General features: G+C 36.8%; 1 long non-coding RNA gene across 1 annotated transcript; it reads left to right on the plus strand.

Moving 5' to 3' along the window:
• The first annotated feature begins 430 nt into the window (after window positions 1-430).
• LOC141634218 (uncharacterized) lies at window positions 431-3,171 on the plus strand. Its single transcript, XR_012538972.1, has 2 exons — window positions 431-1,932; window positions 2,113-3,171. It is a non-coding gene; the product is annotated as an uncharacterized LOC141634218 (long non-coding RNA).
• Window positions 3,172-5,165: the final 1,994 nt, after the last annotated feature.

The raw sequence follows: 5,165 nt of genomic DNA on the forward strand, positions 1-5,165 counted from the left end.
TATAACTGTGTTTCCTTTTAATCTATTTACGTCCATCATCGAGCTCTCCCCCACGCCGGTTAATTTGACGTTCGACGGCCTTGCTGGTGGTCGATGTCGATGGCGACGACAGGTATTGGGGAAGATGACGAGTAATTGGGGTTTGAGGAGGGAGGAAAAATTTACGGTGGTTTGTCGGAGTTGTGGGTGATTGTCGATGACGACGGCGGCAGGTGGTAGGTGGCGACGACAGGTGATGGGGAAATTTAAGGGGTGGTTAGGGTTAGAGGAGGGATATGATTTGCGAGGAATGAAATTGATTTGTGAGAAATGAAATTTGGCTGTGAGAAATAGGGCGCGTGGGTTTATAAACCTCGTTCTCACCGGATCTTGACTATATATATATATATAGGGGCAGGATCCCGTACGAACTAATTTACGGTGCGAACCGTACGAACTAACTTAAAAACTCCTTTTTCAAAGTCAAACCCGGCACTACTACTCTTATCCCTAATTTTATTCCAACTCATTCTTATCTACCACAAAACTATAACTACCAAGCACTTTTGCAGCTGCCACCAGAGGACCGACGAGGCACTACAGTTCTCGGGGCAATGGCTGGAGCTTGTTGGCGCACCGTGGAGGTATCGACGTTGATGGAGCTGCGATATCATGGATTAATTTCACCAGTCGACTTCTTCACTTTCATGAATTGCAGTTTTTGACTCCAAATTTTCCGATTTCTTCGACGGTACAAAGCATATGCCAGGTCTGTGGGTCTACTATGAGATTAGATTCAATTAAAGTAGTCAATGGAGTTAGTTGTATCTAGATGGGTTTAAACATGCGTATGTAGAAATGTAGTATGAAACAGTGTTGGATTAAGATGCACTATAACATATATATGACCCTAGATACACATATCAATACTCCTAGATACACTTATAAATACTCTAGATATACAAATAGATTTGTGTATCCGGGAGTATTGATATGTGTATCTGAGATACTAACATGTGTATCTAGAGTGGTTGTGGGGGGCAGGGTTTGTGTGGTGGTCAGGGGAAATAACTGTCGGCCTGTTGTACAGAATCCCGTGAGAGCTTAGTTTGTGCAATGTTTGAACTACTTCGATTTGCCGATTGTCGTAGCTGATAGTTGATGCATTCGATTTAGATGATGTAGTATTTCTGTTGTACCAAAGGGAAGAACTTGCTGAAGTCATTTAACTATTTAAGACAATGATTCAAGTCAGTCAATCCTACAACGGAGCTAATGCTTTGTTGGGTGTTCAGTTCTCGTTGTAATCAAGTTTCGAACTGATGTGTACTCTTGTACCAGTGTTTTGTTTATTGTATGATTAACTTGATGCAATAAAGAGTTACACTTTCATCGGAAGAAACTTCAGTGAATCTCTACAGATTTTTATAGCTTTTGCCTTGTACACAGGTACCTCTATTTTGTAAATTATTTGTTTTCCAAAGTGAATTATTATTTGTTCGTGTTAACCATTTGATTTAGTTAAGATTGGATCCACTTAGACCATAACCTGGGCAAATTTTGTCCATATAAAATGGTCATATTTGATGTTGGCTAGATAAATTAGTCAGGTTATAGTAGCAAACATATCATCAAACTAAAAAAACATATCATCTGTAGCAAAATTGTTATCTGCACCATCCGGTTTACCTAACATTTGATATACTTCACATTGCCGATAGCAAAATGCAAATAGCATCTCGGATACACATAGTATTACTACTAGATACAAAAATTGATTTGTGTATCTAGTAGTAATACCATATGTATCTGGTAGTTATACCATGTGTATTCAGTAGTAACATGTGTATTTGTTGTATCTAGTACTTTTAAGACGACTTCCATGATTTATTTCTAGCCCTTTGATTCAAGTTAAGGCGTACTCTTGGAGGATTACGAAGAAGATAAAGAAAGGTATATATTAATGTCTATGCTACTTTGGTTACACTGTTACTCGATACATAAATCGATATAAGTTTAACTACGGTTGTCGTTTATTATTCATTTCATTAAAGATTTATGAATTACAATTTTTGTATGATCTTTTAAATTGGTTGTCTTTATACCTGGTGCAATCTGGTCGGAATTTTGTAGGATATCAGTTTGGTTAGGAACTTTTGTGCTGCTTTGCCCTTCATCCACTGCATTGATTTGCCTTAAAGTAGATTTGCAGGTTAGTAAACTGAGCTACTTCATTATTTGAATATCTCTCCACTCTAATCATGTCATTTTTGCATCAAAATTTTAGTGATAACCTGCAAGTTGAAGACAAGTTATCATATATTCATTTCCTGCAGGTTCATCTTTTTTTAATTTTCCGCTTCTTGAACTCACAAATTTTGTCATAAATTTTAGTTCTTAATCAAATTATTCAGTGTTACTGGAAGATAAAACTAGATGGATAAATTATTCTCAGATGAGTATAATGAGGTTCGCCTCAAGGGAAACTCAAATGGTCAGTGAACTCTCCTTGACAGACTGACAATGCATAATATTGAGATGGCATTAGTTGAATCATGGAGAAGGATGAAGCCAATACTACGACAAGCTGTTGCTACTGGATGCCTCATCATTTATTGCAGATGTTCTTGATGTAGTTGAATACTTTCAGTAGGATTGGAGATCGGGTAAGTAGCTAACCAAGTCTCTCTCGTAAGGGTTTGGTTGGTCCAAGCCCTCTGTACCAGGTTGCATAATTAGCAGGGAATAGTGTTTGTCTATGTAAACTTAGATGAACCATATCTTCTTAATGACCTGTAAAATGGTCTAACCGGATCCATACAAGTTATGGTTGTGTTAATCAAGATATAGCTGATGAAATCATGATATATCATAACAGGAATGTGCTTTTTTGAACATTGCTGATACACCTACATTTGAGGCACCCAACAGTAGATGAAATCATGAAATTTCCAAAAAGGCCTCATACTAATGGAGTGGTGCGTCTTCTTATAAACAAGCAACTCGTGTAACTAGATAATTAGAGATATGTATCTAGCAATTTAGAGAAGTGTATCTAGCTAGCTAAAAGTCTTTACTAGGTCCCAAGTAGGTGAGTTTGTGATTGGAACAGATTATCGATCTAGACTCTATAACATGGTCCCAGATTATATGTTAGAGCAGTGGTTATATGTAATATCTCTTATCGTTGAATTTTCAAATAATTATAAACAGGAATACTCTGGTTACAGTACTCTTGGCCAAGCATACATGAAAGGTGAGTCGGAGTGTTTGACAATTGATTTTCTTGCCATAATATTAGCTATAAGTTGTCAAAAAGGCCAATTTCAGTCACTTAACTTGGTAGAATTATGAGAATACCACAACAGCCAATGATTTTGGTCAGAGATCAGGCAAGTTTCCAAAAAGTCCGCACCGTGTATGGGCTACGGCCAACTGAAATTAATCTGATGTATCATTTGTTCAATAAATTATGGGACCAAGTATGGAAACAGACTTGTTGCTGAAGTGTTGGAGTTCCTTTATGGCTCATTTTGATGTTATCAATTTGTTTTATGTGTAATCATCACAGTAATTGCTAATTATATGGTCTCATTTTGCAATCTGTGCTTTCACGTGTAATGGAAGGCAGGAATATAGTTTCATGTTGACAGGTTTTGAACTTCCTTCATGAATCAAGAGTATCACTTTCGATGACCTTCAAAACTGCCGAAAATTAATTAAATTTTGTTCAATGATTCATAGTTCATACTTCATGGCGTTTTAATAGGAAATTTTGGTTTTTTGATTGGTTCATGTTGACAGGTATTCTTAATTTTCATCTTTTATTGATGGAGTAAAGCAAAATGGTTTACTAAAGTGGCTGCGCTTCTTTCTCTTGTGATGTAGCAGTCCTTCGATGCAGTTCTCGACGCAATTTTCATCTTGGGTCATTCGGAAACAGCATCTTTTTGTTTCTAACACAAGGGTAAGGCTGCGTACATCTGACCCCCCTTACCCCGCAATTTGCGGGAGCCATTGAGGAACTATGGTAATGTTGTTGTTGTTGTATTGATGCCCATAGCTTAGCGATCATTAAGTTTGGTTCTTTACATTCTGTACCCTTGACTTCATCGACTGAATAGTCTGTATTTTTGTCCATAACTCGTAAATTTTGGCATCGACTTAGGTTAAACGCATATGGGCGGGAGTACTCAGTCGTTTATGATATTGGAGAAACCGTTTGCAATTGTTTGGTTTAATTATTTACGAGTCATTCGCAAATGGATGCCAAACTTTATGAGTCATAACGACGACTGAGCATTCTCGCGCCCATATGCGTTTAGTATCGTTGATGAAGTGCATCTGATCTGATGGGGAATAAAATAAGTGAAATTACTACCGTGTGCCATAATTTACTCAATAGTATTTTGTTTTAGCTACATTTGAATCCACCACTATAATTGCTTAACATCAATCTTCTAATTTCAGTGTTATCGTCTGATATAATGTCTATGGTGTATGGACCATCCATGTGGGTTTACAAGGTCTATTTCCCAAAGGTCATGAGACTTGAATGGAACATTCAAAGCTTGATTCAACTAGTGGTGCTCAAAATTTTAGCCAACAATAAGGGAGACACCCGGGATTTATTTTGTAGTTTTCTAAATTAATTATTTGTTTTTTGGTGAACCAGAAGTTATTGTCTGATGATAGGTGCATCAAATTGGACTAAATTATTCTCTGATGATACGTGCATCTGTAAGTTATTCTCTAATGATAGGTGCATCAAATATAACTAAATTCTAACTAGCAGTGCTAAACCTGGTGATCTTAATTAAGATTATTTAGCAACTACACCCTGCCATCAACCTGTTCAATCAACTAAATTCTAAATTTTTGTTTATCTACAACTAACTCGCCTCAAAAGCCATTAGCACATTCTCATCTCTTGGTCTTGGTCTGCACCAATTGCACAAACACGCATGACATCTAATCTTTGTGACAACAGAATTCTGAGGTTTAGAGTGAAGGTTTGAGTAAGACAATGCCTGTGATTTAGCCTTATCATGGAAAAAAAGAACAAGCATTGGTCTGAGCAACTAAACCCAATACATAAGGTTTGAAAATGCTTCTGAAAAATCATATACAAGACAATATGAATACATAAATATGTATAGAAAAAGGTCTATGTGAATGGAATTAAT

The sequence above is a fragment of the Silene latifolia genome, chromosome Y (assembly GCF_048544455.1).
Source record: "Silene latifolia isolate original U9 population chromosome Y, ASM4854445v1, whole genome shotgun sequence".
Classification (NCBI taxonomy): domain Eukaryota; kingdom Viridiplantae; phylum Streptophyta; class Magnoliopsida; order Caryophyllales; family Caryophyllaceae; genus Silene; species Silene latifolia.